This window comes from Danio rerio, chromosome 2 (genome assembly GCF_049306965.1).
Source record: "Danio rerio strain Tuebingen ecotype United States chromosome 2, GRCz12tu, whole genome shotgun sequence".
NCBI lineage: Eukaryota > Metazoa > Chordata > Actinopteri > Cypriniformes > Danionidae > Danio > Danio rerio.
The window spans coordinates 34,093,186-34,108,377 of record NC_133177.1 but is presented as its reverse complement, the minus strand read 5'-3'; the positions used below and the strand labels follow the sequence as shown (position 1 = coordinate 34,108,377).

Here is a 15,192-nt window from a genome sequence, read left to right as displayed (position 1 = left end):
AAATGAGTTTTGCATTAAATGGCTTTATTTTTACTTGCAACAAAGAATTCATTGCTGTTTCTAAATCATGTTTTAATTTGTGCTGTGACTGTTAGATAGCATTTACAACACTAGAGCAGAAAGCGTTATTATCTGCTCTTCAAACACAACATAGCTGAAATTTAAAAGAAAAGGCTCAATAATACGTTGCACAGATCCACAAAGCATTGACATCTTCACGTTGTGCTGCTTTTTGAAGTGGCAGCAGATACAGAAGAGCTGTGCGCTATCTCAAATGAGGTTTCAAGCACTTCATTCATGCACCGGTTGCCCGGACACGATGAACGCCACTCTGTAAGATTATTAAAATATCTTGTGATGACCTATCTAACATTTGCTGTTGTCTTTTTAGAAAATAATAATTTCTTACATAATTTTACAGTATGTGTTTTTATGTACTAGCCATCATTTGAAAGAATATACCCTAAACATACAATATAAAACCTAGGCCCATATGTTGATATGTTTTGTTGAGCCTTCCCCTTGTTTGTTTGTGATGGTTTGCTCTACTTATTGTTCTGTTTTAAGTTATTATTTTAGGGTATGTCTTTGACGATGATAAAAAGTGAAAGCAACACAGTTTTTTGAGCTGAGTTATAGGTTTATTGTGCATCCAGTAAACATTTGTAAAATTAATAAAAGACAAAGTCCATCATTGACAACATTGTTTTTTTGTAATGTTTATTTATAGACTCATTTCGAGAGGATCACATGCTTATGATTGCTTGCAGCCGGCCCCACATCATTCAATTCATGATTCACCAATCAGACGATTCCTAAGTCTCTATAATAACCGTAAGCTTCGTATGACAGCCATTTTCGTTTTGAAGAATTCCCCCTTCCACTCTTACTCCTCCTCCTTTCCTAGATGGGTGGCATGGTGGCCTAGGGGTTAGCACTGTTGCCTCACAGCAAGAATGTCACTGGTTCTAGTCATTACCAAGCCAGCCAATGTTTCTGTGCGGAGTTAACACGTTCTAGCCATGCTCACGTGGGTTTCCCCCGGGTTCCCTGGTTTACTCCCACCATCCAAAAACATGCAATTTATGTTAAATGATTAATCCAAATCCACACCATAGACATGCTCCTGTAAGTAGTTATCTCTTAAGAGCAATCACTATCTGTTCATTAGTTACTACAGCAGGGGAGTTCTCGAGATCTATCTAAGCTCAAACTCCCCTCTCGCCTTGAAATCCGGAGGGAGCCCCGGGCTTGAGGATCTTATGAGCTCAGGGCTCTCTCCCGGGACAGCTTGCCAAACAAGCTTCATAATCAATCATCAGCTAAGTGTGAACTCTTGAAATAATGTAAAATTGTCTAAATTTGGTGGATTGTGTACTAAAGAAGAGATCATATTAGTGCTGATAACTTAGATTAGCAGAACTATAGAAATTGTGTTATGTGAAAAGAAACTGCACTGGTATCGGACTGGTATCTGTATTGGCTAATGCTCAGAAATTTCGGTAAGGATCTGATCTAATAAAGATAGTATCATTACGTCCCTACATAGGAAATTAAATAGTTAAAGTTATTCTAGGAGAAAAGAACATGAGAAGATATGAGAGGACAAAAGGTCTAGAGTGTTTTGAGTAAAATTAAAAGTCTCTGTCACCAAGTTTTGACCTTGTTTAGTCAGCCTCTAAGCTCTGGAATCATTTCATCAAAATTCAGCCAACCCTTCCCACACAATCACATAAATAGATAACCCAACTATCACTAGATCTGTCAAGCTCAACCACCATTTTCCCCTTCTCCTCAATGAATAACAGCACAGTTTCCTTCCAACACATATATCACGAAACAACCGTGAATTCCCTCAGTCTGAAATGCTCTGTCTCAACATTTTTATTTAACTGGGGAATTTGTCTTAAAACAAATAATTCATTTGGTCTCACAGTCCTTGGCAGGTCTATAATACCTGGAGGAAAATGCTGTATTCTTATAGCGTTCCATTCATCTCAATGGCAGCTGCTCAGTTGCCGCTGGACCCCCCGGAAACAAGTGAATTGAAATTTGCTTTCTTTCCTCATAGGTGGTGGTTTTTTGAGGCATCATGTTTTGTGACAGATTACTTAAGAGCTGCAAGAAAGCAGCATCATGACAACACTGTCAGTGTCCTGAAAATACATTTTTCAGAGACCTAAACAAAAAGTTCATCTACACATCTAGGCCTGTTTAGCATGTTCGATGTGATTCCTGTTAGATACATATTAGATGAAAAACATCATTTAAATGATTGATTTGCCCTAAAAGCGAATAAAAACAAAGAAAATATGTTTTAAAAAAAAAAGTTTAATTTATTTACATTGCAAATAAATTAAAATAGAATAAGATGGGGTTAAGCTGACTTGCAAAGTAACTACTAAAACAAGTCAAATAAATGCACAATATAAATATTTAAGTAAAAAACTTTGAACCCCCCACACACAAAATCTCATTAGTTGCTGAATCTAAAATGACAATTTAAACAAAAATAAATGATCAAATAATATGAATATTTGAATGATCTTTCAATTTTGTTTAAATTTTCGTCTATTTATATGAATATTTATTTAGATAGATATAGCAGGGCTTGACAATAAAGACGTGCGAGACTAGTTTTTGGACAGATTGGGCCAGTGATGCCTTGTCACTAAAGTTTAATTTGGCTGTGACTGTTTGTCAATTACATGCAAATAGTATACTTTAACACATAAAAGTTTGTTTTAGAAGCTGTCTCATTTGCCCAGTTAGCAGTTTGTTGGTATATGTGAATCACACTATCGTGCTCGGATCCACGCCAAATCAATCACCCCAAGATCGTTTGCATAAAGTGGTCTCGACTTAATTGAAACGAACTCTGGAGCTGATCGACTGTGGTAAGAAAGCAAAATGATCCAACAAACAAACCAAGTGATTTCACAGTGTATTATCGTTGTGAAACAGTCATATATATGGGTATATGAAGAGAGAACTAAGAGTAGGGCGGAATGTCATTCCTGCGTTTCATGTAAAATACAAAAGTAAAAGCATGCTGAAACATTACCGAGTGCTGTTTATCCATAAGGAAAATTGACAGAATTACCATCTAATAATTTTTTTTAATTTTAACCATATAATATTTTGTATTAGGCCTATTGTTTTGTTTATTTCTGCACTGACACGTCAAAAAAAAAGATCAGCATTGATCTCCTTTATAATCTGACTGCAGTCTCGGTTTATCTGTTATTTCTCTGTATAATTTAAGCCTATAAAGCATTCTAGCCAAGGTTTATTTAAATAGATTGTTTAATTCAATGGATAGATTTTTGCAAAACTTGACAACTGAAAAGAGGCTATGTATGATAAAGTCTTACCTGTCTGATTTATATTTGGTGACGATGTCTGTGGGTGTCAAAATAAAAGAGCCCATTTTTGCTTATTAATATAAAGCAAGTACAAAAAATCCTTAGCATTGAACCTTATATAGGCTTCTTTTTTGCACAAGTATGAATAAATTTATTATTAATTTTGTCATTTACTTCACATTTAACAATAAATTAAGCTTATTTTAAAACAAATACAGTCATCCACAGACCTAAAAGAAATTTAAAAAGTGGACAAGAGATAGATTTAAAAAGCAGGCACGAATGGGAATGTGTCAAAACGCATCTTAATACCAGGAGTATAAACAGCCAAACAGTAAAGCAAAGTAATGTTTTATGCACATATTTACTGAACCTTCTGCAGATCCAAGAACATTATGATCTGGCCTGAAGAACTGTCATCCTTCACAAAAGCCTCAGCGTTTGCTATTAAAAACCACATTCCTTCAGAGTCTGAGGAGAGGAGCGTCCGACTAAGATGCCGATAGTGCTGAAAATAAATGGAAAAGCACCAGCAGGATGACTCACACTCACTGACTGACCCCTCCTGAGCTCTTCGCTTTGTGGTGTTATATTAGCCCAGCGCTTCCAGTCAGCGCATTCTCTCATCTCCACCGTTCACTTTGTCTGCTGTTTCATTCTGAACTGCCTGCTGTTTCATTTGTGCTCCACCGATGCTTTGTCACAAAACAGACAGTGGTTAAAAATAAAAATTCACTGGGAGGCGGGGGAAGTTGTGAAGTGACATAAAGAGTAGGACTGGTGAAAGATAGGCTTCTCGCTCGCAGGCATCCGAAACTATCTTGCAGAAAATGTTCCGGAAATGATCAGATGTATGGCACGCACAGGGAGTCCCAGCGGTCAAGGGTATATTTTTATAATCTCACATCAATTCTTAAAGGAAGCCATTTCGTATTCAGCTTGATGACTAAGTAATGACGACTATTAGTTACTTTTATTCCTATTAGCATCCCAAATTGAAAGTGAATGGGTATGGTGTTCAAAGGAAGAAGATAGGAGTATCTCACTCCTTTTGAATAAGGATCTCAAGGGAAGAAATTGTTGGATGGAATTAACAAGTTCCAGAAGTGTAACTACATACATTTAACTTCAAAAGGCAAGCACAGCTAGATGTTAAAATTAATCACTTTAAGACACAAGGTCAGACAACAGTATGCAAATTAAGTCCACACACTGAGTCAACATAGAATACTTGACAAATGCATTCACAGCCATGATACAGTTACTGAACTTGAATACCTAACAATATCCTTTCTGTTAAACTTTTTTTCAACAGTAGAATAATAACAAATAATTTTTAATGTTTAGAATTTAACACTTTTTACATGAGACGGTGTCTTTTTAATGGGTAAATGTAAAACAAAAAATCAGTTGAAATTAAAAAAGGAATAAATGCACTATTTCATTTTTAGTTTTACACTATTCAGGAGCCATGTGCCACCCACTGACAGGTAAAAGCTACTGCTCTCTCTCTCTCTCTCTCTCTCTCTCTCTCTCTCTCTCTCTCTCTCTCTCTCTCTCTCTCAGCTGTTGCCTTGAGATGCACTTGCCAGTGTTCGTCTTGTCGTCTTTAGGACTTTTGTGTAGCCTTTCTTGGTCAGAAAACACATCTGACCACTGATGTAAAACAACACTATTTAAAGAAAAAAACTAATTTAGGATTAGATCCTTCCTGTCTAGTGTACTGCTGAACCATAGACTTCCAAGAACTTACAAACTTGCTGATATTTCTATCTACCTTGTTCAAAATCCCCTTCATACAACAGCAAAGCTCTCAGGGCACTACACTAGTAAAAGTAGCCTATTGACTACTAAAGCCTATAAATACTTTACACTGAGATGAGTGTAAAAAGCATTTGAAAATGTAGTTTACCTGATCACAGAAAAGCCTCATTCACACTAGCAGTGACTTTGCAGTTGCCTGTTAGGTAACCTTTAAAATGATATTCACAGTGAACAAGTTTTTTGCCACTGAAAATAAACACTATGGAAGTTAACACCAAATATATAGTTGAAGTCAGAATCATTAGCCCCCTTGTTTATTATTTGCCCTAATTTCAGTTTAACTGAAAGATTTCCAACACATTTCTAAACATAATAGTTTGAATAAATCATTTCTGAAAACTGATTTATTTTATCTTTGCCATACATAATACTAGATATTTTTCAAGACACTTCTATGAAGCTTAAAGTGACATTTAAAGGCTTACCTAGGTAAATTAGGTTAACTAGGCATGTTAGGGTAATTAGGCAAGTTATTGTATAATGATGGTTTGTTCTGTAGACTAACTAAAAAAATATAGCTTTAAAAGGCTAATAATATTGACATTAAAATGGTGTTTAAAAAATTAAAACTGCTTTTATTCTAGCCTAAAAACAAATAATACTTTTTCCAGTAGAAAATTTTTTTTATCTGACATACTGTGAAAATTTCTTTGCTCTGTTAAACCTCAATTGGCAAATATACAAAAAAAAGCAAAGGGAGGCTAATTATTCTGACTTCTTTTGTTTTTCTTATGACAGTAAAAAAAACACTTAAACAGCCATTTACTCCAATCATTAATGATGAAAGTAAGACATTGTTTAAGCGTTAGTGCAGCTCTACTTCAAAGGGTAACAAAAACATTAAATGTAACGTAAGCATCATTAAACTGGATAACCTGACAGTAAAGCAGGTATTATCAATTACATCAGGACACATTTATTGAAAAGTAGTTAGTTTTACTGCCGCTACTGAAGCTACAATTGAGCTATTTCTGCAGCACAGCTGATTGACGGCATATTGCACTTTGGTCACACAAATAGCACCCGCAGCACTGTGACATGTCATGTGGACCCAATGGATAATGGACAAACAACACCAGAATTTGCTCCACCATGAAAAACATATCTCCAATGCCTATTTTCAACTGTAACTAGCCACACTATGACTGAGAAAAAAAAAAACAGGTATGCTTGAGGATCGGTCAATTTTATTGTCACAATTGTGACATCATGTCCTGTTTTTGTGTCAAATGTCTTTGCTACATATTCTATTTAAATTGCACCAGATTTTGTTTTAGAAGTTTGTTTAGTTTGCACTAGAGCAGTGGTTCTCAAACTTTTTTCACCAAGTACCACCTTAGAAAAAAATTGTCTCTCCAAGTACCACCTTACGACGCTATTTTTTAACCAGTATTAAAAAATAGCGTCATAGGCCTAATTAAGCAGCTACAGGTGTGCACAGTTTAAAAACGATGCAGATTAATTCCTATTATTAAGAATATGTATTATTATCAGTCACTTTAAACATTTGAAATAGTCTGAACATTAACTGTGCTTGCAGATAATAAAAAAAAAAGTTTTTGTTAAAATGTGCTTTTAAAAGTTCATTAAAAAATGGCGCTGTTCTTAAAAAGTAAAAGAAGACTGCTGTACTTAAATCTAAAGTATTCATTGTAGCCTATTCATCAAAAGCTGGAGATGTTGCTTTTACCTTATAAATATAGGCTATATGTCACATTCCTACACTTTCAGATATATCTTGAAATATATGTTAAATGTACATATGACAGGGTTCATACAGGCACAGCCTAATGAAAATCAATTCCAGCACCTATTTTTTTTTTTTTTCAAGACTGACATGTATTGAAGACCTGAAAAGTATTCTCAGCAACCCATAAAACATTGCATAGGAATAGATACAAATAAAAAAACATATATAATAAATAATAATATAATAAATATAATAATAATAATAAATAATATTTATTAATCATATATTAATAATATAATAAACCTGCACTAAATGCTTGTGAAATTTTTTTTTGTACTCAAGTAAAAATACTATTACACTGCTAAAATAACACAAATTTTAGTAAATAATATTAATATTAGGTAAAAGTACAAAGTACTCTTTTAAAAAGTACTAGTTGGTTACTTTTGAAAAAAAAAATTCAGAGTTTCATAATGAAATCACTTTTTTTACGTTCAAACCTGATTGAATGGTTTAATTGCTTAAATCCCAAAGCTACATGTATAGGAAATTGCACAAACAAAGAAAGTATAGTCAATTTTTCCTTTCATGACAATTAATCTTTTTCAATAGCACTGGTAAAACTACCAAATAATCTTTAAGGCCATAGAGACACTTTTTGCCCATTTTTTAAAAACGATATTTACAAGCTTTGAAAGGTTTAATTGAAGTATATGGTAAAAAGATTTAATTTAGCCTTTTATTTACATATTTTACGCTATTTTTCTTTACAATATGGCAAATTTGTTTCTTAAAAAGCTGTACATCACATGTAGATTTTATTTTACATTTAACCTAATCTAAAATAGAAACTTTAAAAAAAATACAAGTACACTGTCAGTAAAAAAAAAATTTAATAAAACAAATGACTTAATTTTACTTAAGGTATTTGAAATGACAACACTACATTTATCAAAGCTGTGCTTTAAAATCTTTATTGTTAATTTTGATAAATAAACAATAAGTAACAACGAATTGCTTTGACCTGTAATGCTTTAAGACAGATCGGAATACAGCTAAATGTATAAATCACACAAATACCTCATCCAGAAACATTTCCAGCATAATTATTTTGTCGTAAAGAAAAAAAATAAAAAATACACCTTTGCTAAAAGTAGTTTCACTTCACAACACAGCCAAATAAGAAGACTATTAGCATTGTCATCGATCATGTATCAATCTATTTCTAAATACTTAATAACTTTGAATACTTTTGACTAAATTTTGTCAAGGAACAAAGATAAATAATGTCTACTTTAATAGTGGAAAGATCGCGATTGTTTTCAATCTGAGCACACGGGCGATCATGAGAGGAGTTGCAGTTCATTTGAAAAAAAAAGCCTATTTAAAAGCTCACATATCTGTTTTAGCGATTTGCGTACATGAATGCGCTCTCGTGTTAAAATAAAGCACTCGCCACATTTGTAGAAATGAGTTATTGCGCAATACCTCCAATCCCGCGCCGCCATTCAGAATGTATTTAGAGGAGTGACAGGTCAGAGGCGAGAGACTGGCTGTCGGAGAGCGAAACGTGTTTGTAGATCATCAAAAAGGCAGGAAATATGTCCGCGGTTTAATTACTCTGCTAGACATCTCTATAGTGAAAACATCCGAGAAGCATTAATCCAACAAAACATTTGTTTTTCAGTTGTTTTTTTCTGTCTCTGCAACACAGAAAGCATTTGTCCCGCCCTTACGTTTCACGCAACTAGACAAGGTCGACTGAGATTGGCCACTTTTCATGTCAGTCAAATCACGCTATAGAATCAATTCTTAAACTTCGGGAAATGATTTATAACAGCTTATGACTCAATGCACTAATATAAACATTCTAAGCACAGCGTTGTGATTGTACGCTTCACAAAACAGCCAATGCTGATCACATCGATGTTATATTACGCATTAAAGGATTAAAAGTGTTAATTGTTTCTTTCATTGTTCAGCGGTTCCTCCGCGTACCACTAGGAGGAAGCCCACAGTTTGAGAACCACTGCACTAGAGTTTATGGCAGCGTTCACACTTATTCAAAAAACTCCACTAACAAAGAATTCATATCAATCAAACCAAATCTTTCAAGTCAATACATCCTAAAATAGACCATTTTAAGGGATGTAAACAATGGCAATGATCCTAATGTACTTCCTGTTTTACAATTTTAATTACCATAGCTTCCGAGAATCCAAAAATGTCCACATATTGATAATTAATGTCATGATAGCTGTTTTAATGTCAAGTTATAATTGAATTACCTCTTGTTACAGTTTGGAAATAGTTTAACAACAAGCAGGAAATGTTTATGGGCCAATGACATCACCACACTAAAATGGTTTATAGGCTGAACTAAACCACCACTAAATCAGATTCAACTAAAAATCTTGGAACTCAGAAATTAAATCAAACAGCAAATCCTTATAAATACATTCCCATAACTATGCGCTAAAGTTTTTATTAACAGTGACATTTGCTCACAGGTATCATACTGTGGCCTCATACATCTAGCTCAAACATATTGCCCAGATTTGACAGGTGATAGACAGGTGAGGTGGCACAACCACTTGTCATGCCATATTAAAAACCACTACATTGTGTTCAGCCCTTCCTTTGTGTTTCCTCTTTTTGAGTGTCCATTACAGGTGAGCAAGTATACGTGTGAAAATCTGGTGGGAAGTGTGACCCCACCTGCTTCCTGTTCTGGATCTCAGAGGCCATCCAGCCATGCTGTGACACTAAAGTCACACCACTTATCCCCCCTATGCCACTTTGGCACTGGTGGGCCAGTCCTGCAGTGTTAATGCTTCATCACAGTCTGCTAGTTGTGATTAAGCAACTGTACAGTTTTCCTCTCTCTGCACTGCTACTAAGGTACATTAACAAGGAGCACGTGGTCAATTTGAGGTATTTTTCTCACTGAATGATCAAAGAAAAGATGTGTTTTAACTAAATGAAACACAGCAGGAGGCGAATAATAAAGGAACAGGAAGGAAACAACAAGCAAGACTTAACTTAGAATAATGAATAGAAATCTGTGTCTGCATCTTCTAATAATGATGGTAAAACTGTTGTTTTAACAACACTGTCCAAGTTTTAACTTTTGTGATTATTGATATATTTTCCTACCGAAATATTTCTGGATGGCACTTCCGGAGCTCTGAGAGATCTTGTAAATAGGATCTCATTTAGAGGGCAAGGTGGGCGACCGCAGCGTGGCTGTCACTGGCACTGCAACAAAAACAACCAACAAAGAAAAACTGTGAATAGTTTAGGTACACAGCTACAGGAGTCCAAGCTATTAGAATGTTGAAATGAAAGATTTTAAGTGCTCTGATGTCCAGCTGTCCTACTAATAAGGGCACATTTTGCCCTAAGTTCAAGCCTCTGTGGAGGTGGGTGCAAGAAAAGCCCATTTACCATGGACTATTATGCCAGCTGCAGACTGGCCTCACATTACACAACTTTCTGGCTTTGATGTCACAGAGTTTCTATTAAAGATTTAGTCGTTTCCCCTCTAGCACTACCCACAGGATCCTAAAGTTGAACCATCTCCTTAAGGTTCACTCTGAATAACAAATCTGCCTGGCAGGGATTCATGTTTTATGTTGTGCTTTAAAAATGCAAAAATGAGATGGCATATTGCAGTATGAGAAAAGTCCTTTCCTTTTCCATCACCGGTGTCGCTTTGAAGTTTGATAAATATTTAATGCTTTCACAATTGAACTTGCTTTTGCAAGGTTCGTAACAGAAACCTGTTAATTGACAATTTTTCCAACATGAATAGTTTGCTGATGCCTTTTAGTATCAAGTCAAATACTTCTCTAAAATACTTACTCTATTAACTCTTTTACCGACAGCATTTTTTGTTTTTAATGTTGCCAACAACCGACTGCGTTTTTGAGGAATTTCAGCCAATTTGTTTCTTAAAATATACGAGCATATTATACATCTAAGTGATAATGAAGGAATTAAATCAACAGAAGGTTGTGTAATTTCCTTTTTACCGCCAATCATACTTTCACTTTTCTGACCATCTTTTATTTTGTGTCCTATACAGTACATCATTCAGGACATGCATTAGGGCTTCCCCTGCCATAAAATACTTAAGGAAATTTGTGATTTCAGTCTCCATCTGCATGTTATGGCAGTCTCTATCTGGGTCACAGAACCAAACTGTTGAAGATTTGTGACATCAGCTGCAAGACTTCAAATTGAGTTGAAACGATTCCATTTGGCATGAAGACTGATATTCATTAGAGCTAATAGTTTTAAACTACATTCAGGTAGATAAGCTGATGTTTTTATAAAGAATGTGCTGGTTGTTCTGCAATCAAACAGTCATCTTAAGTCTACATAACTCTCCAACAGTTTGTAGTCAGTTGTCCTGTCTAGTGCAAGTATCAATGCTTGACCAATGAACAACGCCACCAACATGACTTTGATTTCATTATTAATTTGTTTTTAGTTTTTTTTTATTATTATTAAATATTATTATTATAACGGAATTGTACATAACAGTAAAAAATTAGCAAAGTCAGTTTATTAGCTGGAGCCAGCCAATGGAATGTATGTCATCACACAGGACAACTCGAGCTGTTTAGTTGGTCGCGATAGAGGCAGAGCAATCCAAAAGTAATTTTTTGTTTTAATAATTACCTACCTTATATGTTCAATACTGTTAGTGAAAGACTGTGTTAGGTGGTTTGTTAACTTTGTATAAGTAATGTTTATATGTCAATGCAAAGTTATATATCCTCCCCTCCTCTAGTTAGTTAAATCGATAAATGTTGGAATTATTCATTACTAAACAAGTTTTATGAGAGTGTTTCGATTGTTGTACTTCATGAACATTTGGTAGAGGAATATCTCTGACAGGCCCAATTGGTACACATCTAATTTGTGTCCAAACAAACAACAATCTTTAATACAGTGCACATACACACACACATGCCTGAATAGAGAAAACACTGAAAAGCATAGAATTAAACCCTACTACACATGGTAAGGTCTAGGAATAACTCACTAGGAAGTCCTCAGCATCTATTCCTAGCAAGGAAATATGGATGTAGAAAAAGAGTCCAGATGTCATGGAAACAAATCCACATGAACCGATCAAATGGCAGAGACACAAGGCAGCATGAAGCTGCAGAACGCCATTGAGACAATTCCACATGAGCTACCTGATACCATGGAAACAAATCCACACAAAGCTACCAAATGCCATGCACCAAAATCCACATAAAGTCAAGGGGAAACAGAGACAGATCTCGTGAAACAGTTCAAAATGCCAAAAATACTACAAGTTAATATACAAGTTCCTGCTGTATTAGGAAAATATTTAGCATTAGATTTGAATCTATATATAAAATCTGCAAATTTTTAATAACATTATAAATTATAAATAAACAATAAGCTAATGGGCAAGCAATGTATAACTTCAAGTCAAGCAGATTGGCTTAACTAAAGTCAGTTATGGGTGCTACAGTACAATATTGAAGATTAACGTGTTACAGTATGTACTGTAGAAAGTCTACTTAATCAATATTGTTAATAAAGCGCTAAATTTAATAAATTGACGAATAAAGTTATTTATTTATTTTGTACAGAAGATTATGCTTGTAGTTTCATAAAATTATGATTGAACCACTAAAGACACAGAAACAATAAACAAAATAATGATTGAATTTACGTAGCATTATATATGATTACAGTATATTGTAGTTATTTTAGCCACAATAACCATGTAGTGAAACTCTGAGAGTCACAAACCTAAGCACGATGTCTGTTTCTAAACACATTCTAGTTACGCATATTCAGGGGATTTCAAAGAGGTAAAGTGCTATACCGATCGCAAAGGAAATATAAAAGAGTTCTCTCTACCTCTCAATCCATGACAGGATAAACATATCGCTGAATCTGGTCACCACCACTGGAGCTACTTTCCCTTATTAACAAGAGAACAGCAGGTGCCATTGACCCAACACCCACTGGGGCTTTCAGTGTTGCTTATATTTTTAGTTGTACATTGGCCAAAGAGCACAAGGAGATGTTATTTGCATATGTCAAGCAAGAATATAATTGAATCGTGGCCCCCTATGACCCCAGCTATGATCACAGTCTCCTCAAGATTAAATTCATTAATGAGGGCTCCTGTGTCACATTCTTTGAGTGGAAAAACAATCTTTATTAACCCAGAAATACCACTGGGAATGCTTTTTTTTGCACAAGCTAAATATTTTTAAGTAATTTTGAATACATTTATGATTCTCAAATATCCAGACTAATATCTACCCAGAGGAAGGATTAAAAAGTATACTTGGATAGATGCAGTATATGAACTTTATTGATTTTCCAAGAATCCATTTTAAGACATCTCTGGTCCAGTATCTGTAATAGGACCTATTTTAGCAAATTGGTAAGGCCGGTGCTATCCATCCAAACCCAATGGTGCAAAAGTCTTGACTGTTAGATGCACAGTGTCCAGATAATTTATGTTCTCCAGATACTGGTCTGGGCACTTAAAATGGCAGCTAGAAAAAAACCCTGGACCTTTCACCATGACCTGATTCTACTGAGAGGTGACCTCTCATTATTTTCTATGCTAAGCCATCTCCTGTTGATCATGCACAGCTTTGCCATATGTCAGTAAAAATGTGCCTAGCCACGAGTTAATTGAGAGCACAATAATCGGTGTGGCAAACAAACACACACTGGGTGTCTTCACTGCAGCAGATTTTAAATGGAGAAGCCTCAGAAGGAGGTTTGTGATAAACAAAGTGAGAAGTTTACTAACTAGAATTAGAAATGTATTTATAAATGTGGTAGACTTGCTACATATATTGTAAGAGGGAAAGAGGGAAAACACTCTCAGCCATGGTTTATTCACATAATGTAAAAGGGAATGTAAATCCTACTTATCAGAACCCAGAAAATTCTAATGAATGAAACTAACAAATAAAGGGGTGGTCCAGAGTGTGTTTTTATAGGGTTGGTTGTGTTCATGAGATGCAAAGCAATGTGTGCTCATGCTCCTGCCCTCAAGAGGCTCTGATTTGTCAGCTAACATAATGTGCAGTGATTCGCAGATCGGCTCCACGTCACCAGAAAAAGCGTCACACCCCTACAAGCAGGCTCTTTGCCTCTGCTCTGTAGATAGTAAGTGTAGCCATATCAGTTTGAGCTGAATCAGACAGAAAATGACACAAAGGATCTCATGCCTGCTCTCTAAAATAAAACTTGACAAGTATCTTTCATGTACATACAGAGTAAACATGTGAAAGTAGTATGAAATTTTCACATACCTTTGCGATATCTTTTGCAAACAGAATTTCCTGTTGTTTACATCCTTGTTTACGTTCTTGCTACAACATACTATTAACCCTATGCATGTAATTGATTAATTTTAACAATTGAAAATACTTTCAGTTTGTGGCTCAGAGTCCACAGTTTTTTCTATTACGGTTGGAGCTGCTCCTTTCTTTAAAGAGTTTTTAGCTGAATCCACCACTGAACTGGGAGAGATTCAGGAAGCTCTCATTTGTCAAATGCTAGACCTATATATTTTTTTAGTTCTCTGGAACATCATTCAAATTAAATTGTAAACAATTTTCTCTTTGTGTTTTGTCCTTTGGAAGGCCAAATACAGAAACAGAATGAGCTCTGTGGAAATAGCAGCATTTGGATGGCATTTTAGATTTCTCTGCTATAACATTACAGTAACTCTGGCCACACCCTGCGCTGCACGGGTTGTCTGTGTAGGGGGTATGCGCGTATCCTGAAGAGTTTATGATTTCATTAACCTGTATGTGTTTTTTTCTACCTGAACTTTGTTAGCTGAAAGCTTTGCTTAAATAACTCTGTAAAAACCAATGTCTCCCTTTGCATTGAGCGTTTTACATTAAGAGATTATGTTCACACAGCTACATTACACATATACATACACATATATTACATATACATTAAAAGATGATATCGTAGTGGACCACCACTTTAAAAGAGTTAAATACTTTAATGAATGAAACAATATAGACAAAATTGTACATAACTTTGAAAATTGTACAGTCTAGTTTTAATCTGCCAACAAAACAATGAATGCTTGGGATTTTAAAATGAATACCCTTTTACACTAATTCTACTTTTTTAACTTTCAATGGTTCTAACACTAGTATTGTTTTGTATGTAAATGTGTTAATTTATCATAAATAAAACTAATGAACAGCTTTTGATTTGTTCATTCAAAATTAGCCAAATTCCTTAACATTCTGCTTTAAACAGCTAATGAAG

The 15,192-nt window shown here is 35.0% G+C and overlaps 1 protein-coding gene across 3 annotated transcripts in view; it reads right to left on the bottom strand.

The window, feature by feature from the left end:
- yes1 (YES proto-oncogene 1, Src family tyrosine kinase) overlaps positions 1-15,192 on the bottom strand; it is a 339,868-nt gene that overhangs the window by 220,784 nt on the left and 103,892 nt on the right. For 2 of the 3 annotated variants that reach the window (XM_073915087.1, XM_073915077.1), the window contains one exon: positions 10,036-10,137. The gene's annotated coding sequence lies outside the window, so the exon portion shown is untranslated. Of the gene's footprint in view, positions 1-10,035; positions 10,138-12,789; positions 12,899-15,192 lie in introns of those variants that run through there. The other variant, XM_073915080.1, reaches the window with a different exon arrangement.